This window comes from Setaria viridis, chromosome 8 (assembly GCF_005286985.2).
Source record: "Setaria viridis chromosome 8, Setaria_viridis_v4.0, whole genome shotgun sequence".
Classification (NCBI taxonomy): domain Eukaryota; kingdom Viridiplantae; phylum Streptophyta; class Magnoliopsida; order Poales; family Poaceae; genus Setaria; species Setaria viridis.
In genome coordinates, this window is record NC_048270.2 from 34,368,350 (window position 1) to 34,393,934 (window position 25,585).

The 25,585-nt window shown below is 49.4% G+C and overlaps 1 pseudogene; it reads right to left on the reverse strand.

Moving 5' to 3' along the window:
• Nucleotides 1-15,443: 15,443 nt before the first annotated feature.
• On the reverse strand, nucleotides 15,444-20,816 carry LOC117834201 (lysine-specific demethylase JMJ29-like; annotated as a pseudogene).
• Nucleotides 20,817-25,585: the final 4,769 nt, after the last annotated feature.

Genomic DNA, 25,585 nt, shown 5'->3' on the forward strand with positions numbered 1-25,585 from the left:
CCAGAAGGGGAATTCTTGGAATTATCTGAAGGACCTTCGGAGTTTGAGGAGATCGTTGAATTGATCCCCTGTGAAGCCAGTCCGTCAGACAACGCTAACATTTTTACAGATCAAGGGAAGCCCCGGTGCATCTATACCTATCTTTTGAAAGTTATTATTTCATGTGTCCAATTATTGGTTATTTTCCATATGAATGCATTAAGTCTAGGAGTTGATTGAAACCTATTCTTGTGCATGATCCTACCTTGTTTTAAGGACATCTTTGCCACTTGTTCAATAATTAGTAATTAACCCATGCTTAGCAATGCTTAGATACTTTAAGTAACTTGGTTACTTAGCCTTAAGGTAAATTGTTGGGTCATACATACTAGTTAAGGAAAGCTAGCTTGGAATTTTGAATAGTCGACAGGAGCTAGAAATGTTAGTCCTGTCTGCTAAGTTAAATTGGTTAAGGCCCGATCATTGTCTTAACCTTTTATCAAATGAATATCACCTGGTTGCTTACTGGGTATGGGATCAGTAAAGCCCGGTAGGTTAGTTGACTCTCTGATCAGGAATATTTCGTACCCGTGCTTGACGTGCTGGAGAATGGCAGGGGCGTAGCCTGAAACTCACATGGAGATTGGGCCAGACGTGGGGTCCCATGTGGGGGTGCGTCCCTGGGTTCGGGTAGTCTTATTCCCAATCCTTGAGTACGCTAATCGAAAGGTCGTTATGTTAGCTGGTGGTCAGGGTGCTCTCCTCCAGGATGTAAATTGATCCGGATCGCCGCAATTCTCGGTTATGAATGCACTTGATCACCGTTAAGCATGGTAGTGTAATCCAGTGAATACAATGTCTTTCCGAAATTAATGTGTTGTGTGACTTAATTTCCCACTGATTGCAAAAGTATTTCTTTTTCATCATCTAGACTGGTTAGGTAACCACTCAATCTAAAATAAAAGATAAAGCTAAGGTTTCATTTTTAGTAAGCTCTTTTAGCAAAATGTGAGTCAGCCAGAACACTAAACAGCTATTATTCAGTTCCGGAAAAATTATTATATTGGTTAGTCGGGTTAGTCTTGCTGAGTACCCCGTACTCAAGGGAATCCTTCGTTGCTATTTCAGAGCCGCAGCAAGAGTCCACCGAGGAAGAAGCCCCGAAGAACTAGGGTATTTTTACAAGTCTCCTAATACCCTAGAAATAAACTTAGATGTTTATCTTTCACCTGGACCGGTTTATGTTTTAAACTCTTAGAACCGCTCTAACCTGCACTATTAAGTTCGTTTCAAACTATGGTCTGTAATAATTCGTACTCCGGTATGTATGTAAAAATGTAATGTTTGTTGATGCCTTCCCATCAAGGAAGCGATCCTGGTGTATGGCTATGAGACACGTCGTGGATCTTTCGAGGAGTCCTAGGGACACTCGACGGACTACCGGACTTATGCTATTTTAACTGCATTTTGGATAATTGCTGTTTAGACAGCGATTAGGCGCACTTAAACTAGTTTAAGTTGGGCGGTTCCGCCACACACATATAATTTGAAAGGTACCCCACTCTTAAAGAACGGCACTCGGTTTGGAGCGCAGAAAGCACCGGGATAACGCGAGGGCGACGTGGAACGTATCTAGGGCAGCGGAATGGCCAGAAGGGCGATGACGGCAACGCACGGCTTGGCGGACGCTCGGGTGCGGTGGCGACGTCCCGACGAGCACGTGCAGGCGACGGGAACGGACGGCATTGTGCAGGAAACTTCGCCGGTAGCCTCCTGACCTCGACTGGGTGCTCCAGGTGGCGAAGAGGGAGACGACGGTGAGGAACTGAGGCGGCACAGTGGAGCTCTAGTGCGGCTAGGGTTTGGAGGTGCCAGGTGGCTCGGGCGGTTAGGGGTTGGGCAAAAAGAGAGCATGGGAGGGTGCAGCGGTGCTTTTATAGGGCCTCGGCGTGCGGGCCTGGGCTAAGAGGCGCGGTGCAGGGTGCTCCGACTCGAGCTTGAGCATGAGCTCGGGTCCGGTTCGGTAGAGGCGCAAGGAAGGGGATGACAAGGGGGCCCGGCTGTCGGCGACTGGGAGAGAGAGGCAGACGCTGCTGGGCTGACGGCGCGGAGCTGTCTGGCCGGGCCATGCAGAAGGCTGCTGGCTGGGCCGGCTGAAGCGAAGCGGCTGAAGGCGGCTGGCAGGGCGAGCTGCGGAGGCACGCAGGCTGGTGACGCGGAGCAGGCCGGCGGCTGCCACACCGGGCTGCTGCAGCTGCTGCGATCCAAACCCACTGCTGAAAAGAAAACTGAAACTGAAACCTGACATACTGAAGAACTTCAAACAAGACAAACCAAAGCGAATTCAAATTTGAAATTTGAACTCAGAAAACATAAACAAATGCAGCAGCATGTATGCAACATGAAATCCTATGATTCCTTAATTAAATTTCAGAAAAACATTTAAATGCCTAGAAATTCAATCAAAACCCTAAAGAGGTCCTTGAATCCTTAAACAAGCACAAATAATTCTAAAAATTCTAACAAATTTTATTAATTTGAAAAACTAGTAAATTAGGGTGTTACAGAGGTCGAGCGTCCTGACGGTGCGGTTGAGGCGGTCGGCGGGGGGGCCTGGCGAGCGCGGCTATGACGGGGCCGACGGCGACGGAAGGTGGCGTCGGAGGAGAGGATGGCGTCAAGGAGCTTGGAGAGGAAGGGGAGGGAGAGGAGGGCCAGGGAGGCAGGGGAGGAGGCGGTCGGCGACGCGGGCTTGGAGCACGTTGAGCGCGAGGAGCTCGTCATCCTACGCCGGGTCGAAGGAGGCGACGGCGGTGGCGCTGCTGTGGAAGTTGAGCATGCTGAAGAAGCCCATCCCGTAGGGTGGCGACGGCTTAGGGCGGCCATGGCCTGGGTCTCCCCGGTGGCAAGCTCGGGCTCTGCTAGGCCTGGGCTTTGGGTTGTCTCGGTGGAGAAGGGAGGAGTGGTGGTCGTCGGAGAAAAAGTGGAGGGGAGGGAATGGTGGGGAACCAAGGCTTCTGCGTGTCCGCCATTTATATGGCCACGGCGCAGGCGGCCGAAAGGGTGGGTTGGGCACGCGCCACGCCTTGTGAGATGTGGCTGACAGGTAGGATCACTGGTCGTATGGACCTACGCGTCGGTGAGATGGAGGAGGCCACGTGCTAGTGAGAAGAGAGGAGAGAGGAGCGGTGGACTGGTTCGTTGCTGACTTGGTTGGGTAGCACTACGAGTGTGCGTGTTATGGCCCTGCTGACTCGGCTCGCCACTCCTCTGCCGGGGGGCATTGCTGACCATTTCCTCTCTCTTTTTACCTTTAATTTTATTTTACTCTGCTCTACTCTTATAGGCCATCGGATGATGAATATATTTGTGTCTTTTGTTTGTTCCTGCTATTGGTGTATTAGCTGGTTCTTCCCTTTTTTAATCCCATTTTGCACTCTTTACCTTTTTTTTTGGTATTGGTCTTTTTAGCGACCGTGTCTTAGCACGTTTTTCATTAAGAAGGAAGCAATTACAGACATTTGTCTTTGATGTCCGTTTTACTTATTAAAGAAATAAAAAGACTTAGCGCAAATATCTGCTCAGCTCAGATGATGATACTCCTATGAAGCTCTGCCAGCTTTTGAGTCATAATTCGATACTGAATGTAAGTGATAAGAAAAAAGAGAGACGTATATGTATGTCCCTATCCGAGGTAAAAAAAAATAAAAGAAGTGTGTCTGTGTACAGCTAATAGAGTTGTATACGGTGCCAGCTGATTTAATAAGAACTCGGAAAATTAAAATTGCACGCTGCTGTTTCACGCTTTCATTCAGCTGGCCCCAATCCCAATGCAACAAGTTCTCTGCTGGGAGAAGGAGACCAGATCATGGGAATGGAGCGCACGACACGACCTAGTACGCTTTTTTATATGTTGTGGATTATCAGCAGTATTCAATATGCAAGTTTCATCCAGCCGGTTGCGAGAGATTTGTTTTGATCTTGGCAAGACGGCAATGCATATGTGCAAACTTTTTTTTTAACGAACAACACTCGACGAGTGTGTTTTTATTGATATAGTAAAAAATACAAGGCTATGTCCTTGGGAGGTCATAATCAGGCAAAAAAAAAAGAAACACAAAAACGATACTGGCGGTTTGGATTGGGACATCAACTCGCGCTGAACTCAACACTATTTGGGCCGGTCGGATTGGGACATCGACGCAAGCCGCACAACTCGTCTCCATGAGACAACTCTGACCGGTCAGAAAAACTCCGCGCGACAAACGCAGCAGTACCAAAACCTTTCCGCGGCATCCACCAAAACATCCATTCATGTAGTCGTCGAGAACCTCCAGGACCCTGCTCGATAGGAAAACGAAAGATGCAGACTGCACCGCACCGGGAAGACCACCGCCATGCGGGACCCTCTGCCACCGTGCCACTATAACACCACCCTCCACCTGATGGAGTGACACCATCGAAACCGGACCCCTCGTAGGCTACCTCGCATTCGCCACCACGATAACACAACGCGCAGGGGCCTCGTCACTTCTGTCGTTGGTCCTCGCTCTCATCGCCTCGAAGAAAATACCACACGCGGGGGCCTCGCCACACCCGCCACAGTACTCCATGCCATGGTTTCGTTTCTTTTGTCACCGTCAGGGTGGTGAGTAATGATACCCCACGTCCACCAATCTCCATCAAAGTCGAGCTGCCGCCGCAAGACGACCTCACCTCCTTGCTTCACCCGCGCATATAACATCCGCCGCCGTGCCAGCAAGCCAAAGAAGTCACTTGGGCCGTCTTCCGACTATGTACCGCACCGGATAGCCCAACCAAGCTGAGCAACCTGTCGCGGTCCGCTGCAAGCCAAGTCATCTCATGATGCCGATGCTGCAAGCACCGTCTTTTGATGCCGTCCCATGCCGCACTGACAGTTGCCGAGCAACACCAGCCATCGCAGTCCGCTGCAAGCAGCCACAACCGACAAACATGTGACAACCTCCGACAACCACCATGGCTGCGAGCGCTACCACGAGGGCTCGACAACACCCGTTCAGTTTGCCCCGCAGCGGAATTGCAAACCCCATCTGCTGCCGCCCATGACCAATGGGCCGGAAATGCCTCAAGCCTAGATGGGTCTCTAGAGACGACGCTTCCAAGGAGAACACGACACTAAAGAAGCCGTCATCACTCGTTCAGGATCTGGATAGGGTATTCACCCAGAGAGACCCGTGCGACAAGGTTGTAGCTCCAAGATGACGCCACTAGTAGGGAAACGACGCCCAGGGGTGCCGCCGTCATTTCTAAAGGGCTTTCGCTCGGAGCATGAACTCCTCGCTACACGCTCACTACTTGGCACTCACGGACCACAGCCCCGGAACCAGAGTGGTGGTGCCACCACACCTCCATGCACCATGCCGCCGCCAGTCTCCGCCTCTGCTACACTTGCCGCTCAGGAGCCAACTGCCGCCTCACGCCGCCACCACGGCCACCGCCGCCTCCTCACACCGTGCAGCAGTTCTTGCTTCCACGGCGCGACCACCTCCACGACCGAGTACGACCACCTTCACGTCACGCACGTCAATGCCGGAAGCACTCTCGTCGCCTCTGGTGACCCGAAGCTGCCAGCCGCAACCCCATGGTGCATCTGGCATGCCCCCAGGTAGGCCGTTGCCAGCTGCACCACCATGGCGCCACCAACGGGGGCCTGCAAAATCCACCTCTAGCCGTGGCACCACGCTGCCGCCGAGCCACGCTTTGCCTCCACTTCCGCACGTGGATGCCGCACCTCCTCGCCGCCGATGCTCTTCCTCCTCGCACCACGCTGGGACACCGCCACAGCCTCCTCTGCCGCACCCGTCACCATGCGCAGCCCCTCAGACCGTGCCCCACGGATGTGTTCCGCGCCCCAGCCGCCGCTGGGGTCGTCGCCGCGCGCGGCCCACCGGAGCCCTTCGACGGCCGGAACGTCACAGCGGCGTTGGGTGTCGAGCGTCGAGGAGGCCACCACTCGGGGAACGCCACCCCTGCCACCACGCTGTCCGCCCATGCCGTACGACGGCTGGGAATGCCTCCTCCACCACTCGCCGCTCCGCGTTGGCCGCCGCACGCCGTAGATCCGGTGGCCGGAGGGCCGGATCTGGTCGTCAAGACCCGGGATCCGCCCCGCGCCGCTGGACTCACTGCCGCCGCCGCCAACCCGGCCGGCAAAACCGCTCCGCGCTGCTCCCCCGCCCGAGACCAACGCGCGCCACCGAGAGAGCCCCACCGCCGCCGTCCTAAGGGCCCGCATGAACTTCCGCGGCCCCTCCGGCGGCGGCAGGGGAGGGGCAGGGGGAGGGCGGCGGAAGCCGGTGGCGCAACGCCTGCCCGAGCGGGGGCGATGCGGGGTCAGTTTATTGTTTATGGTTCTGTAGTTTTCGCATATGTGCAACCTTGAGCAGCAGGAGGGCAGGGCACATATATTGATGCCATCTTATAGAGGAGGAGCAGGAGACAAATGTTAAAGTTTAGTACGTACTACAGCACTTGGGTTAATGAAAATCAATCTCCCCATGGAAAGTTGGAAACTTACAATTTGGAATTTGGAACGGAGAGAGTAGCACACTCCATAATTCAAAAGCACTTGCACGTCCTAGTTATCCAAAAATAGCACACTTCTTTTGAATTCAAAAGCACTTGCGCGTGCAAGTTATCGATCGGATGGAAAAAAGAATCGTGTCCAAACCGAAATGACGATGTAACCTGCCATGAAATGGGTGACATTCTCAAAACAAGAAGAATAAGAGTGAATGAAAACCATGTTCTTTGTCGCGTACCGATTACAATACATAACTGGAAAAATTCATCAACTCCAGTACGTGTTCTCACATTTTTCTAGATTTATTATAGAAACTAATGCCGTTATTGTTTAGTCGTATACTATCGTACCCATTGATTTTTTTATTTTTCGTTGTGTGGTGAGGTGCAGTTTTCTTATCCGGCGGAGTCTTTGCAACGATTGGAAATCTGAACAATGAATTCACTACGGGAGACAGAACTTTTGCCGAGTGCCTGGGGCACTCGGCAAAGGCATGAAAACACTCGGCAAAGCCTTTGCCGAGTGTAACACTCGGCAAAGGGCACACGGCAAATATTGTGTCGGCAAAGCCTAGTTTGCCGAGTGTCAAAACTCGGACACTCGGCAAACATGTTGCCGACGGCCGAAAAACACTCGGCGAACAGATGGACTCGGCGAACCGCGGACTGACGGCGTCGGGTAACGGCGAGTTTGCCGAGTGCCAAACGGGTGGCACTCGGCAAACATCTGGTCTTTGCCGAGTGTTGACACTCGGCAAAGACCAGGTGTTTGCCGAGTGCCACGCGCCTGGCACTCGGCAAACACGGTCCCTTTGCCGAGTGCCGGCTCCCGGGCACTCGGCAAAGCCGCCCCCTTTGCCGAGTGCCTTGACCATAGCACTCGGCAAAGGACCTTTCCTACACCTGGGAAATGCCCCTTTGCCGAGTGCTATGGTCACGACACTCGGCAAAGGCCCCTCTTTGCCGAGTGTAACACTCGGCAAAGTGACCAGAACCGCCCCATTTTCGATATTTTGCCACGTATAACGGACCCCTCTCAATTCACAATACACATATCACAGGCATTTGTAATAAACAACCACATGAATAATTCACAACCACAGGCATAATTCATAAACACCACAGGCATAGTTCAACATAAGCACGAAATAATCCATAAATCCAAGTTCTTCTCACAATTTAGTTTCCACATTGTTCACAATCAAGTCTACTTCCGTGGAGGCCAAGGAGACCACTGCGACAAATCTTGATCTTCATTATTCGAAGCCGCCGATTGATTCTGCACATAGGATAGGACATTCTGAGGTAACATCTAAAGTTGTCAAATTTAAACTATTGAATCTTAAACACAATGTGTCAAGTGACTCACAGGAGTAGTCGTGGGTGGCTGAGGCGGAGGGAACATCATCGGCGGTGGCGGAACAAAGCAACACAGGCGCCATTGTTTCCATTTCTGCAACCACGGTACGAGATAACTCCTTCGCACAAAGCCGGCGGAAGAAATTGCTCAACTCCGCTAGCACCTGCCACACATGCTCAGGGACATAGCCTCGAACCATCACCGGAAGGAGGCGCTCAAGCCATATATGGTAATCATGACTCTTGAGCCCATTGATTCGCATAGTTGCTAAATTCACTCCCCTCTTCAAGTTCGCTGCATAGCCATCAGGGAACATTAATGTTTGGAACCATTCTAGAACCTCCCTCCTTTGAGCCCTCGTCAGAACGAAATCGGCCTTAGGCTTCCTCCATGACTTGCCAGCTCTTGGAGGCGCCATGTTTAGCTGTGGTCTGTTGCACAATGTCGCTTGATCCACTCTAGCCTTAACGTTATCCTTTGTCTTGTCAGGAATGTCCATTATGGTACCAAAAATTGCCTCGGCGATATTTTTTTCCGTGTGCATTACATCAATGTTATGTGGAACAAGGAGATCATCAAAATATGGAAGCTTCCACAAGCACGACTTCTGCGTCCAAGCATGTTGCTCGCCATATCCCAAAAAACCACCTTCTTCATTATTGAACTCAAGAGCGTCTAACTGAGCACGAACTGCGGCCCCTGTCATCATCGGCGGTGCGGGGGCTGTAACTACAACATCTTTGGTAAAGTTCTTCATGTCTCGTCTAAATGGATGGTCAGGAGGGAGGAATTGTCGATGTTTGTCGAACGATGAATATTTGCCCCCTTTCGACAACCAAATGAACTTCAAAGATGCTTTACAAACTGGGCAAGGGAACTTCCCGTGAACACACCATCCGGAGAAAATCCCATATGCCGGCAAGTCATGCAGTGAGTACTGGTACCAAACATGCATCTTGAAGTTTGTCTTTGTGGATCGGTCATAGGTCCATACCCCTTCCTCCCAAGCACGGAGAAAATCATCAATCAGAGGCTCCATATACACACTCATATTATTTCCCGGATGCTCTGGAATTATCAACGACAAGAATATATTATGTCGTTGAAATAGGACGCCGGGTGGGAGATTCAGTGGGATAACGAAAATGGGCCAACAGGCGTACGGGGCGGCCGCCATTCCATAGGGATTGAACCCATCAGTTGCCAACGCAACGCGTACGTTACGGGCCTCTAGAGCTTTTGCAGGATAAATCGCATCAAAGCTTCTCCAGGCTTCAGCATCGGATGGGTGTACCAGCTTCTCTGGATTATAGCGACGGCCATTTTTGTGCCATGTCATCTGTTTCGCGGATTCTTCAGTCATGAAAAGCCGTTGGATCCTCGATATGAAAGGAAGATACCGTAGAACCTTCACAGAAATTGCGAGCTGCTTTTTCTGACCGTCACCAGAATCAACCTCCAGAAATCTAGACGATTCACACTTCACACAGTATTTTGCTTCCGCATACTCTTTCCTAAATAAGATGCATCCCTTCGGGCATGCATGTATATGCTCGTATGGCATCTTAAGTGCACGAAGGAGTTTCTGTGCCTCATACATGCTCTTTGGCAAGATGTGACCAACCGGGAGCAGGCTTCCAAAAACTGTCAACATAATATCAAACGCGTCTCGACTCAAACTAAACTGAGACTTCACAGCCATTAGGCGTGCAATGGCATCTAGCTGAGAAACCTTGGTATGGCCGTGAAGGGGTTGCTGTGCCGCAGACAACATTTCGTAATAAGCCTTAGCGGTAGCCTCTGGCTCCTCCTCCCTACGTGCCTCTTCGAAGTGTGCTTCATGAAAGTCATTCAACATATCTCCCACCCCGGCATCATCATCAAATTCCTCGATTCGTTGTCTCAAGACCTCCTCTCTCCCTCGGTCAGATTCACCATGGTAGATCCACCTGGTGTAGTCTGACGTAAATCCGTTCTTCACCAGATGTTTGCCCATCTCCAGCTTGGTTTGCCGACGCATGTTTGCACATTTGCTGCACGGACACCAAGTCGATCGAGCTCCATTGACACTTGCAAACGCCCGTTCCAAGAAAGCATCCGTCTTGTCAAGCCATTCATTGGTCAACGTATTCTGACTAGTGCGACCCGTGTACATCCACTGACGATCCTCCATCCTCTACCATTTAAATAAGTAATACAAAATTCACATGGCATATACACGTTCCTATATTGTCTACTAGGTAAAGATAGGTCCTAATCCCACCCCAGGATGTGTAGGTGGGTTTAGTATCCATGGTCTACTCCGACCCGAGATAAAATTTCGGCAGCACCTCCCCGCTGTTCTCCAAATACACGTCCTTGATAGGAGATTGTGTATCTAGAGAACAACAGGGAGGTGCTGCCGAAATTTTATCTCGGGCCGGAGTAGACCATGGATACTAAACCCACCTACACATCCTCGGGCTGTCCAAAAAACGTGGACAATTCGAAACAGATACGATTATAGATATGCAAAGATCTGCATATTTCCAACCGTATCTCTTTCGAACGGGAGACGCCTAACTAGGTTACGTGATATACGAACATTATACGGAAATAGAGGTGTAGCATGCCTCACCTTGCTATCCTGCAAAGTGACGAGTCGAGGACGGTCCTTGTAAGCCTCTCCTGCAACAAAAGAAACAAAGCATTGTTTAAGTCAAAATTTCGGCAGCATCTCCCCTGCACGGGGAGGTTTCCAAAACCTGCAACATAAGAAACGGCACGATGGCCGACAACCACAATCACAATAGAGAGTTGGCACGATGGCCAACAACCACAACCACAACCACACATCTCTATTACCAACCACACCTCTCTTCCATTCATGCATTCTCTAATATTCTTCCTCTATTCTCTAATATTCTTCCTCTATTCTTCATCTATTCTCTAATATTTTTCCATTCAAGTAAGAATCAACATTTTCTAATTTCTACACTTCCTCTATTCTTTGCAATGTTATCCTGCATTCTCTAATATTTTCACTAATATTTTCAACTTACCGGAGGGGCGGCCGGGGGACGGTGCGGCGGCCGGACGCCCGGACGAGGACGGCCGCGGGGGGCCGGCGCGGGAGGCCGGCCGGGGGCGCAGGGGAGGTCGACCGGGGCCGCACGGGAGGCCGGGGCCTTATCCCGGCCCGGGCGGCGGCGGCCCCGCGGGGCGCCCGGGCGGCGGCAGGCCGGCGGCGGCGGCGGCGGCCCCGCGGGGCGTCCAGGCGGCGGCGGCGGCGCGGGTCGGCGGCGGCGGCGCGTGGCGCCCGGGCGGCGGCGGCGGGCGCGGGTCGGCGGCGGCGCGGGCGGGCGCGGGGGGCCGGGCGGCGGCGGGCGGGCGCGGGGGGCCGGGCGGCGGCGCGGGCGGGCGCGGGGGGCCGGGCGGCGGCGGCGGCGGCGGCGCGGGCGCGGGGGCCGGGCGGCGGCGGCGGCGGCGCGGGCGCGGGGGCCGGGGCGGCTAAGTGTTAAGTGTGGCCGGGGCGGCTAAGTGTTAAGTGTGGCCGGGCGCCCGTGATTGGAATATAGATAAGGGGCTTTGCCGAGTGCCCTTGATCTAGCACTCGGCATACCCTTTGCCGAGTGCTAGATCCGGGGCACTCGGCAAAGGGGGTTTTTTTCCCCGAATTTCGAACGAACACTGAGACGTGGACCCGGGGTGGCTTTGCCGAGTGCCTTGATCTAGCACTCGGCATACCCTTTGCCGAGTACTAGATCCGGGGCACTCGGCAAAGGGGGTTTTTTTCCCCGAATTTTGAACTGACACTGGGACGTGGACCCGGGGTAACTTCGCCGAGTGTCCTGTTTCTGACACTCGGCAAACGATCCCTTTGCCGAGTGCCCTACGTAGCACTCGGCAAACACCTACCTATATTGCATGTACAACAACAATTTTAGTAATTAAAAGTACGTAAACTTTGTGTAAACCTAGTCCAATTCACTAAACATTGCGTATTCCATTTTTTAAGTAATATTGTACCATTATTTCATGGATTTATAGCTCATATTTAATTTATATCTATTAAATTCATATACGTCCAATTAATGAATAAAAATTACCAAACGGATCTGAAAATTTCCCAAAATTTAACATGAACCTATCTATGTTCTCTATAGCCTATAAAAAATAATTTGGACTCAATGAGAATTACATTTATTGATTCATCTCTAAATCTTACCGGATCCTTTGAACTTCTCTGAAACCTCTCCGGAGATGCTTCGAATTGTGAACATCATATGTCAAAACTTGTGCGAAACCTTATCAATTTTTTACCACGGCCTCTGCATATGAAATAAAAACATCTTGCAAAATCTCATGATTTTCAAACTTCGTTTGTATTTTTGAGAATTAAACAATCATTTGGCCACACGTTCGTAGTCGTGTTTCCTTAGCAAAATGTTCGAAATTTCTTTTCATTTTATGGGTAAGACCTCAATTTAGACTCACTAACATGAATATGATTTTTTCACTCATATTATTCCATTATTCCAACCACCTGCAGTTCAAATTTGACTTAAATCAAAAAATTACTCTAAATGAAATTAATTGATTAAATATAGCAAACAGGTCAAAAAATAGTCCATCTTCTACCATGCAGTGCCAAATGCCATACATGTGGAGTGTAAAAAGTTTGGAGGGTGGAGGACGGGAAAAAAAAATTATGTTTGCCGAGTGTGTAAAAAGACACTCGGCAAACCATATAGTTTGCCGAGTGTACACCCTAGCACTCGGCAAACTATAGGGTTTGCCGAGTGTCCCATCAAGACACTCGGCAAACTAGTGCCTTTGCCGAGTGCCCTATATTGACACTCGGCAAACACTAACGGCCGTCACGGAGGGGCGCCGCCATCGGCACGGGGAAGTCACGTGGGCGTCAGTTTGCCGAGTGTCAAAGTTTGCCGAGTGCCGCCTGGGTGTTTGCCGAGTGTTTTTTGGAGGGCACTCGGCAAACCGGTCGTTCGCCGAGTGTTTTATTTTTGCCGAGTGTTTTTGATGTTACACTCGGCAAAACGGTCCTTCGCCGAGTGCCCGAAAAAAAGCACTCGGCGAAGTAATTACACTCGGCGACTTTATGCTTTCCCGTAGTGATTGTTGGCGGGATGGGTGTACATGCATGTATGCACATGTTTGTACTTGTATTATACTTTCAGAGAGAAAATAATACAACATAGGTATGATTTTTTTGTCGCCTAGTATTGTTACCGTGCTTGACATCCTCAACCCAAGAGAAAATACAGACAAGGGCTGGATTTCCAATGGAGATGGATTTGGTGCTACAAATCTGGGAGCAATTCTGTTTCTTGGGGGGGAATTTAAGTTTTTCTTGCATTGACAAGATCCTCATGGGTCATTATCTCTCCTTAGTCCTTTGCAATTTAGCTTTGAGCATGCCGTTGGAGGCAGGCACCGTGTCTGTGTTGTTGGTAGGGTAAAAACGTGCTACGCCGTTGGCCAGCCAGCCCATGTTATATGCACGGACGTGGACCCGGTCGTGTGGTGTGCACGCACGCACAGCGAATCCTTCCATCCGGATCCACAGGTGGCCATCCGTCCGTCCGTCGTACTGCGCGGACAGATCGGCCTGCCTTTTTGTGGTTCCACGTGTGTGCGTCGTCCACTCGTGACTCGTCTTCTATTAGAAAAGGTAAGGGCGACGTGCATCGACGGGGAAAAAAAAGGAACACTTGCAAATGATCACATTGTCGTTGCACGGGATTGGACTGGACTAGTGGTTTGTAAAGGCGAGTGAGATCCGTAGTTTCCTTACTGCTCGGCCGCGCAGCTGCGCCGATCGCCAATCGCCACGCAGCAGCATCATCTTCATGTCATGTGTGCACCTGCCCAATCATACATGATCGACGACGGATCATATACTAGGAGTGAGCTTGCCTTGCATCTCCCAGCCTTCCCGGAATTCTGATGCAGTATGTATCAGTATCAGCTGCTACTGCTAATCGCCGATCGGTATCGGCTCCTGATGGACTAGACTATACACGTCTTTTACCAGGACCGAATTGGTACCCGACCCGAGTTAACCTGCGAAAATGACGACTTCTGTCGTCTCGTCTGGGGCCGGTCAAGGTGACCCACAAGCAGTACACTCTTTGGCGAGAAGCGGCCGCGTCATATGACAACTGCCAGCAACACTCACCAGCACAGGACGACGATAAACAGCAGTGCATCTAGATCAGTACATCACCTGGGATCAACATTTGTGTCACAAGATCAGCAGTGCAGTGCAGTGCAGTGTCATCCCCCAAAATGATACTACAAAGGTACAACAGACTGCCCTAGCCCTAATGGCTACCTCATCACAGGTCCCAGCAACATGCTGGCGGGGCCTACCCACCTAAACCAAAACAACACCAGGGGAGGCCACACATATCCACCAGATGCACATTCACTTGGCATGCCTCATTCCTCAGGGTCCTCCTCCAGCTCTTGTTTAGGCTCCTCATCCTCCTCCGTTTCTTGTTTAGGCTCCTCATCCTCCTCCATCTCTTGTTTAGGCTCTTCCTCATCCTCCATGTTTTTGTTTATATTGCTCCTCCGGTTCGTAATTACAATGACTGAACTCCTTTGCATGCTTCATTAGATAATCATGTAGTTTACTGACATCTTCCCATCTGAAGATATCCCACAATGCACCACCCTCTGACTGGTTCCCCTCTACAAAAGGGGCTTTATCATCTTTTGGTTCAAGAGATATTTCAATTTTGGGTTTGAAATTTTCCTCTGCATCACTTGGGAGACTCAATTTTATCTTCACTGCTGAAACCATTTCCCAACTTCTCTCCCCCGTTAGTTGCGCAGAGAGCAACTTCTGATTTCCCTTTAGAAAAAGGGACATTCATATGATCTTCATAGCTTTGATCAGTCTGTTGTCCATTTGCATTCTTCAAGTTTCCCTCAGCTTCAACAGCAAGAGCAGATTTTTTCAACAATTTCCTCCTGCTCTGAAGAAACATCGGATATCGGGCGCCGCGTGGGTGTCCTCGGTTCGCATCGTCATCTACTCATCTCCCCTGTCGGACACCCCCGAAGCTCCATCTCCACCTCCGTGAGGCTCTCTGTTCTTCCATGGCGATTTCCATCGCCTCTTCCCTTCCCCTCTCTGCGGATCTCTCTCCCGGGCATCAGCTTCAGCTTGCGACTTCGCGCCCCAACCAGATCCATGCCTGCATATGTGAATCCATGCTGGGATCCACCAGAGTGCGCGTGAAGGGCAGCAAAGTTTCAGTGGCTAGCATTTGAGCCTGCATCCATGGCTCAATACATTGGTGCGGATGCCGATGGCCGTCTAGCTGTCAGACTTTGTGGCCTAACTCGTGGTTTGGGAGAGAATCAGAGAAGGCATGGGTTGAACAGATGATGAGCATGTGAATGTGCAGAGCTATCAATTGCAGCGGCTGCCTACGTCTTTGTGAAGCATTACCCAAACAGATATTTTACAGAGGAAACAAATTATAGTTGTATTCTTGTGCACAAGATATTAAAACCGGAAGCTAATTGCGGGTGAATTTTATTACAAAGCAGCCAAACAGGGCCTTAAGAAGTTTGCATTTCTAATCAATGCTAGAGGATTTAAATATCGATATAAGTAGATACTGGCAAGTTCCATAATTAGTGTTAAGAAAAAGTTCCATAAGTAGAATGTTGGAATGTACAGTACCATTAGTTGGATAAACAGTCCAAAAAGGGAGCAAAATTTAATACAAATGCTACGAAGCACAAGCAGTATAAGCATATTTACCGCATCAGACATGTCACAATGAAGCTTGGTAACAGAGTCACCAATTCCCAACTCTTGCGCAACACCATAAGCAATATAAGTCTTTGGACCAAGGTCTGGCTTTATAACACTTTCTGGCAACTTCACTGCCAGATTGAGAGGACCATATTTAGGGTCTGTGTATGCACGAAATGGCAAAGCAGACATGAACTCAGAATTATGTCGTGGAAGTCGCTCCTCGAAGGAACTATGCTGTGGCCAATCTTTCAGCTTAAGTAACACGGGCAAATCCTCTGCACCAACAGCTCCACGAGAATACCCATCAAAAAACATACGAATATTAAAATCAACCTGCATTTGGGGTGATGGAAGAAACGTTATTTTGAAATATAGATGATTTAGGGCCTGTTTGGATTGAGGGTGTTAAAGTTTAACACCCTAGTTTTAACACTTTTTAACACTTTGAGATTCAAACAGATGTGTTAAAACTTAGGTGTTAAAGTTTAACACCCCTAAAAACTTTAACACCTCAAGGGGGTGTTAAAAGTTGTTAAACTTGTTAAAAGTGGTCCCCCTCTTCACTTTTTCCCACCATTGCCCCCTTCTCTCTCCTCCCTCTCTCTCCGCCGACCATAAATGAGGGGGCAATAGAGTCATTTCCCATCAAAAGTGTTAAAGTTTAACACACCATCCAAACATCCCAATGTGTTAAACTTTAGCACTCCATTTGAGAGTGTTAAAATTTTAACACTTGTTAAACTTTAACATGAGGTATCCAAACAGGCCCTTAAATGGAAGGGCCACATATTTGTCCAAAAGAGGTAGCCACACAACCTACAGTTCTAAAAGGTTGCATAAAGTTAATCGAGGTGTAAGCCATGAAAATATTAAGTATGCACAGATTTTGATTCCAAAAGAAGGTTATCACACTTACTAGAACCAGGATTTGAAATTTGGCCAAGTACTTGTTACTTGAGATTTCCGTTTTCCCACAATCATGGGAAAACATCATGGTGGTACATCAACTTAATAAATCGATCACTGTTTTAGATTATGACATATGGATCTCAACAAAAGCACAAAGTTCATAGCCCGGACAGAAACAGACTCAACAGCATTTAGTAACTGATAAAGATAATACATACATCGAAGCATCTAGCAATCATTAACACTGGTTAAATACATAACAGCCAAATATAACATCAGATACCTCACACCACGTCAGACATTCAAGAGCAATAACTGAGAGACGCTCATCTGTCTTCTTATCTCTCTTTTCTCTTAAGGCCCGCCACATAACCATTGGTTCCCAGCTCAAACCAGAAGTCAATGCAAGTGTATCACCGACAATAATAGGCTGACCCTTCAACCAGTGCTCCTGGAAATGTTCCAAACTTTCATTTTGGACATCTCTAGCAATTGGACAATATATGTGGTTATCATGGGAATTCTCTCTACAAGCTGATTTACGTGATGTTCCATTGTTTATTCTACTGGATCCAGTGAAGCAGGAACAGTTTGAACCACCCAACTCCAGCACTGTTACATCATTGACCAGTGATTTAGCTTTCTCCAGTAAGTCAGCAATAAACTTTTCCCCAAACAAGCACTTGAGTTCAAGAAGGGAACTTCCACAACCGCCAAATTCATTCGGCGGGCAAGGTATGGTCCCGTTGTTATTTACCCTCCATCATCTCAAACTAGGATTGCGGTCTTCAGACGGAACTGCATTATCTATTAAAATATCATTATGTCCATCAGAAGGCTCTTGACTAGTTGACTTGCACCTTTGCAATGACTACTTCCTAGTTGCAAATCTTCCTTGCCTCCAGCATCAGGTAGACTAGTAACCTTATCACTGTTGACATCACCAATCGGATTAAGGCCTTGACAAAGCTCACGGCAGCAGCTGAGGCAGATATCATAGGAACATTTGTTGCAGCTTCGGTGGAAGTCAACAATAGATGTCCTGCAGTTGTTGCTATTACAAGGAAAAACAATGATTAGAGAAACAAATAGAATACATATGCTTGGTAACTGGTAAGTAAAGCAAGACCAACCAGTATATCCGTTCATCACTTCCACACTCGGACAGAGGAACCTCCATTTTACATGAATCAATCCCTGCAATAAACACTGCATTAGGAGTAGCAGGACCAAATAGAGAAATGAGTAGCATCAATGCTCTTATGCTAGAAATCCCAGAAGTGATTATACAATCATATTACCTCTGATTGAGGCCTCAACACTTTTCTCTAGCATCTGCTCTTGATGAAATTCTTTGAGCCAAGGGAGCAAAAAGTGCACAATATGCATAGAGAATTTAATTTTATCTTCTTCAGATACACTACATTTGTCAGCCTATGGGACAAAATTATATGAGCAAATAGGTAAATAATACAACACATTGGACCAGGAGAAAATGGAAATGTAGCAAGAAAAGGGCATACCTTTTTCTGAGACTTGTTACCATTCCTGGAGCCGACAGTGGATATGTCTCCTCGCAGACAAGACTTACACTTGCAATTTTTGTAACAAACTGGGCAATTTGTCGCAAAATCATCCTCTGACAAATGTGGATACCTGATTTATTCATGCCAAAACAAATAGTGAAATCATAATAGCAAACTCTACATATAAGTTTACATAGGCTCCAATATGGTGGCTGAAAGTAACATACATACTACAAAACTAGGGATTAGATAATCCAAAATAATAACTGCTCAAAAGCAACTGTCAAACATATGCAATCTCAGGTGATCAACACAAATGCTTTTAGAAGGGCACAAACCAGCGCTTAATGCACTTCACACAGTATCTGAATTTCTTTTCTCGTTTGATACAGCCCTGGCACCGTACAACTCTTCCACTATCGTTCCTCTGGCACTGATGGCACATATTTGAATCCTTATCACTCTTTCGTTTCTTCTACAAAATTCAGCAACCAAAGCATATCAGGCATGCACATATGGGGAAAAGTAAAGAGTACAAGTGGAGCAGGCAAGCAGCTACCCTAATATGTAAGCCCTTCTGATATATTGCACATATATTTAATTTCTGTAGCTTAAGACATTGCATACATGGTGTATAACTTCTCACTTCACATCGTATTCTGATTTCTGAGTGCATATTTCTATAAGATGCGGAGCAAGTACATGTGCTGAATGCTAGGATGGACAATGAATGGACCATTTTGAAGAGCAAAGCAAAAGACACATTAGTAAAATCCTCCGCAAGCACCCCTTAGCTTAATTACATTGCCGAACATTCCAGTATTGCTGATAACTCAAGGCAGAAGGTCAATAAGAAAGATGGAAATATCCACCTCAGGTTCCTGCTCCTGTACTGCTGGAACATTCCGCCTCTGTCGAAGTCACCCGGAACCACTAAACTCAAGAGAAGATGGATCCGCAACAGGATCCTTCCTGCGCCTTTTGGAGGGTTTTGAGACCTTTGAGACCTCGGCTACCCCTTCTGCGCCATTATCCTAAAACAGAAAAGGAAAAGAATCAATACAAGAGCCAGAAATGTCAATGGTGACATCATTTTCAAGAGAAAATCAGGCAAGAAAACATTAACCTCGGCACAAGACTGCAGCATCTCTCGCTTGAGATTTCCCTCGCCGTTTTCCTGCAGCCGATGAAAAAACAAAAAGGAGCACATCACTCCAAAAATCTTTTTTTGTAAGAAAAAAGACTACAATCAGAGCAAGCAAGACAGGGATCATTAGGAAAGTGTTGATGCTTAAACTTCTATGCTTGCTACCATGCTGCTACGCATTCTAACAGCACATGAAGCTAATGTTAGTTAGCAACCTCTGCTCGACTGCCTAACTCTGAAGGACATACTATAAATTTCGAAGCCCTACAAACTTGCATGAGAAAAAATCAAAGGGGTTGCTCAAGTCACATTGTTTCCATCCTCAATTTTTCCATCCTTCTCTTTTATGTAAACTGCATCCAAGAAACTACAGACCTTTGCAGAATCAGCTAGCTGAGGCATCTCATCGCCCCTGTTTTCACCGTTTTCGTCAAACATATGAACATGGAATCAAGCGTATCATAGAAATCTCTGCAGAGATTTCATAGAATAATTAACGGCATCAGTGTTGATGTATCTTAACCATCACTCTGTTACCACGCTGCCATGCATTTGAACAGCACATCAACCAATCTGGACTCAACCGCCTAGCTCTAACGGATAATACTATAAATTTAAAATCCCTATAAACTTGCGTGAGAAATCATAGTGATTGCTCAAATCTAAATGTCTACACCCTCGAATTTTTATTCCCTTCTGTTTTCTGCAAACTACTGACCTGTGCAGAATCATGTGGCTGAGGCATCTCTTCGTCGCCCTTGCTTTCACCGTTTTCCTGGAAGAAATGAACATGACGAATAAGCATACCGGACGCGTTTCATAAAACAATTAACATCATCAGTGTTGGGAGAAAAAATTAGCAGGAATGTGTAGAGTACAGAAGCACGTTAAGGGAAACAAATGAAGCGGCTGGAACCATGGAACCCTAGGGGAGCGGAGACACTGATAGCATATAATTTTTTTCCCAAACCCCTAGAAGCTTGCGCTAGCAAAATCAGAGGGGTTGCTCGTTGCTCGAATCCCAAATAAATAAACTGAGAATGGTTGCGAATGCGAGCGTTGAAGTGCTCCCGCGAAAAAAAAAAGTGAGACGAGTAGCAGGGTGGCAACAAGTACAGAGAGGAGCGCAGCGCAGGAAGCAAGCTGGAGGAGCATAGCTTGCTCGGGCAGAAGGGGGGATTGGATAGAGCGAATCCGGACGAATACATGGTCCTAATCCGTGGAAAAAGCAGCACGGAACAGCGATTGAAGCTTGGCGCGGGGTCGGGGCCTGATGGCTCCGGTGGCCGGAGATGGGGAAGGTAGGGGAGGAAGCGAGACCTAGCAACTGCTGCGGCTGATTACCTAGGTGGTAGCGGCGGTGGGGTCGGAGTCGGCGGCCGGTGCGGCGTCCTTGTCCTCCTTCCTGGCCCTCCCGCGGCCGCGGCCACCGCCGCGCTTGCGCTTGGGCGGCATGGAAACGAATCGGCGGCGGCGGAGAGGACGGCGTGCGTGGGGGTGACGACGGTGGTGGCTCGAATCGAATCGAACCGGAAAAGGGACGGGACGGGACGGTGGAGGCCGCTGGTATTCCACGGTTCTTAGGGGGTAGAATCTCAAAAATTCTATGTCACGTCAAATGTTCGAGTATTAAATATAGATTAATTACCAAACCAATTGCACAAATGGAGATTAATCTGCGAGATGAATCTATTAAGTCTAATTAATTTGCGAGATGAATCTATTAAGCCTAATTAGTTCATGATTTGACAATGTGGTGCTACAGTAAACATGTGCTAATGATGGACTAATTAGGTTTAATAGATTCGTCTCGCGAATTAGCCTCCATCTGTGTAATTAGTTTTATAATTAGCTTTTGCTTAGTCCTCCTAATTAGCATCCGAAGATTCGATGTGACACTTCTAAATTTTAGTTCTTAGCATCCGAAGATTCGATGTGACACTTCTAAACTTTAGTTCCTACATCAAACAGCCCCTAAGTAAAAGCACACTAACAACTCCACTGATTTGATTTAATTAAGTATAGTACTACTCAGTAAATGGTAGGGCAGGGTCATTATGACGTCAGGCAATCCGACCGCTGCAATCACGATAGACACAAGTATAGATGGCTAGATGGGCCATTTGGCCATAGTACGATCCGGCACGACACAAAACAACCTGACACCCGTCCGGCTCTAGTACGATCCGGCACGACACGAAACAACCCGACACTATCAGGCACGGAGCCTTTTCCGTGTTGTGCCGTGTCGTTCCATCGTGCCTAACTGCTAGCCCAGGCACGGCACGAAAATCCTTTTTTTTTGCCATGGCAGCACGACAAGCACAGTAGTGCTAGCTAGGCACGACCAAGCAAATGGCATATCAATCACTCAAAAAAAACTTGTACATGTATAATATTTCATTGAAGAGTTGAAAAGAATCATAAATTCATCACAAATTCACATGCACAGTAAACACTCAGAGCTCTAGTCCCTCAACGGCTTCGCAACGGCGGACGTGATGACCTGCACAAAGAAAGATCAAAGAAGTTAAAAAGACTAGCCGCGCCCAGTGGATCGGAGCAAGAAACAGTTAGGGTTAGAGGTCGAAGCTCTCACCGACGGTTCCGGAGCACCAGAGCGCCCGGCGAGGTCGACGAACAACGGATCTAGCAAGGACACGACGAGAGCGGCCGAAGAGTGGATCTAGTCATCTAGATCTAGAGAGGTGCGAGAGGGCGAGAGAGAGGCGAAGAGCGACGGGAGTCGAGGGAGGAGGTGACAGGAGAGAGGAGTAGGCGGCCGACGCCGGCTTCCGGTCGCTGGAGAGGGAGGAGATGAGAGGGCGAGAGAGAGTCGAGGCGAGGGATTGAGGAGGCGGCGAAGGGAGACAGAGAGGAGGCTAGGGTTTCTAGCTTGGTTGGGGGATGCGGCCAGCTTATGTAGCCCCTCCCCAATGGTTGGGAGGGACCTGATCCAACGGTCGGGAGGGGTGGTGGGGGTTGCCGAGCCACTATCAGGCCGGCCCCAAATCTGGGCCAGGCTTGTGATGGGCCATCGTGGCGTGGTCGCGGCCCAAGCCCTGGCCTGACCATAGGGTCGGGCTTTTAGGGTTGGTCCTCAAGCTGTCCAGTGGGCCTAGCCCATCTAACCATCTATAAACACGAGACGAGGTGCACGCGGGCACATCTGGTTGCTTGCTCTCATCGATTCGATCGTGCTGCCGTTGCGGCAGTTGTAGCTGTAGCCTCTCTGCATTGCAGGTTGCAGGGACACTCTAGTCTAGTCTTCAGGGGCATTTGGATCCTTAGGCTAAAATTTAGGAGATGTCACATCGAATGTTCGGATGCTAATTAGGAGGACTAAACATGAGCTAATTGTAAAACTAATTGCAGAAGTCGTGACTAATTTGCGAGATGAATCTATTAAGCCTAGTTAATCCATCATTAGCACATATTTATCGTAGCACCACATTGTCAAATTATGAACTAATTGGACTTAATAGATTCGTCTCGCAAATTAATTTCCATCTGTGCAATTAATTTTGTAATTAGTCTACTTAGTAACCAAACATTCGATGTGATAAGGAAAACTCCAAGGGAAGAACCAAACACCCCCTTCCTTTGCAAGCAAACAACGGCAGCTCAGCGCCTCAGCCCAACCCCCCTTCCTGCCCTTCTCCGACTGCTACCGAGCTCTAGGGCCTGTTTGGTTACTTGCACGCCCCATCCCTGCATCGCACCGGTGAGCCAGACCCTCCCCAACCAGATTGTTGTCATGTAAATGCCCACAGTTTGGTTGCCTGCACCCAGACAGCTAGGCCCGATGCAGCTCGTGTTTGATTACATGCACCTAGCCATTGACCGATCCTTTTTCCCTCACTGCATGCTAGGCCCCACGTGCTCCACCTGCACCGTGCGAGCCAAGCCCGGTGGAAACGTCCACTCCTATCGTATCCCTCGAGCCTGGCCGGAAGGCCTCTTTTGTACGCGCGCAACCTGACTCCACGGGTGGACCAGGCAATCAAACTAACGGAGCCTCCATGCAGTGAGCCTGGCTCAGCCACCAAACAGCTCCTTAATGAGAGACGGTCCTTGCACGCCGGCGTACGCGGCCACGGGATCCAAACGAGAGGCGGGCCGGGGGACGCGAGAACGACGGGTGCTGCGTGCCGCGCGCGTCGCCTGCCAGCCGGGAAGCGGGAAGGGTCGCCGAGGCCATCGCCTACAGTTGTTTTGCCTGCTCCCCTAGGTTGGTCCAGGAGTTTGACGGCACAGCTCTTGTTTACTTCCCTCCAAACTCCCAACTTTTACACTATGCAAAAAGAAGATTCCCCATCACATCAAACTTGCGGTACATGCATGGAGTACTAAATGTAGACGAAATCAAAAACTAATTGCACAATTTTGTTGTACTTTGCGAGACAAATCTTTTGAGCCTAATTAGTCAATATTTGGACAATAATTCACAAATACAAACGAAACGCTACAGTGTCGCATTTATGGCAAAATGCCAATTTGGCACCTCCCAACTTGGGAAGTAAACAAGGGCATGATTTCGTAGCATCGTGGGACGCCAACTTCATTTCCGGAACCAGACAAATATTCCTTTCCTGAATTGAAAGAGAAACGAGAATCACGAGTAGCAACAGTAAATAGGCCGACATATATAACTCTGTTACAGTTAACACATTTAAATTAGAATTGCCCATAAAAAGCTACTTTGACTGTATATTTCGCAGATATTTCATATCAGTAACTGTGGTAAAAATTAAAGAAAGTGAATGTATCTGTACAATGTCTAGGTAGAAGTGAACACTTTTGTGATTTTGGAGGGAATAACCATGTGTTCAGTGGAAAGGCACTTTTTAAATGTTTATATATGTCCAGCTCGAAATTGTTTCAAAGACCTTATAACTGGCCAGCATTCAGATAATGTTTGGTTGTGCGAACGATCAATGAATGGAGGGATTAATAATGATAAAACTTTGGAAACAACTTTGAAAACACGGTACACTGCAGTACATTGCTCCATACCTGTGTTTGAAGTTGTTCACAAAATTTCTCAACAAAAACAAGCACGAGCCGCTCGTGCTAATAATTCTGTACTGATGGGCACTTGAAGTCAAGTGCACATCACCGGTGCATATTACTCGGCATAGACCTTGCTCACCCTATTGCCGCAGCTTTTGTCGCGACCCGTGACCAAGCTAGGCAGCTAGGCCATTGATTTCCGGCCGCGACTCCACGGCGCATCAGCCGGTCCGGTCCTGCCGCGGCCGGCGATGCCGCGCACGAGGGAGGCGGCCCGCCCCGCCCTGCCGGTGTGTGGCGCGCGCGTTCGGCTGCGGGTGCCCATCGAGACCGCACTGTCCATGGACGAGACGGCATGCAGTTGGCATGCCATGCATGCCCGCGCACGGTGTCCGCGGCGCGGCCATGGTCGAGACGTGCGTCCTCGTCGTCGTCGATCCCTACTCCATGCATCTTCCGCGCGCCACGCGCGACACGATATATGCGTGGCCGTCGAGCTCGCGGTGCACACCTGCTGGTCGGGTCGCCGTCGCGGCCGCGCGCGTGCCATGTGCATGCTCGGCGCTTGCAGCTTGCGCATCTCCCGCCGGCCGCCGGGACCGGGAGGGTCGCCGCGCGGGACGGTCGGGGGTCCAAGTACAGTGGTTCCGGTCGTGCATTCCGTGCGTGGTGGCCTCTCGCCGACGCCGGCACTGCGAAGCTAGCTAGCTGAGTGAACGCCCCCTGCTCCCGCGTGTTGGTCCAAAGACCGCGACGGCTCATGATCTCGTATTCCCGTCCGATCGCGCGCGGACCACGTCGTGATATGAGCCGTAGTCCGTAGTACGTGCGAACAGCAACCTGCTACTGCTAGAGAGATCTGCGTGGGTTGGGTGGGTGCTTTTGTCCTGGCCTCCTGGGCTTGATCTGCGTGCGTGCTCGGCTGCTCGCCGATACCGTACGCGCCCGCCCCGCCGCCGCTGTAGCCCCGTTCGTGCATGACGCGGCGCCTGGCCGTGGCCGGGGCCCGTCACCCACGGTCCGCGGACCACGCCGCGCGCTACTGTGCCGGCGTCATTGTACGCGACACGAACGGTGTGCCTCATCGTGTGGGGCGCACGCGCGTCACAAGTTGCTCTCCGTATCCGGGCCCGGAGCAGAGCGCCGCGGTTAAATCCGGACAGGCTTTGATGCATGCATGTTTCACACTTGGGAACGGGCCGGGACTCGGCCGGCCGGGCTTTTCGAGAGGACGACGCTGGGGGGATTGGTTGAGCTGATTGCATGAGGTCGCCGCCACGGCTGTCACGAGTTACACTCCTCATCGG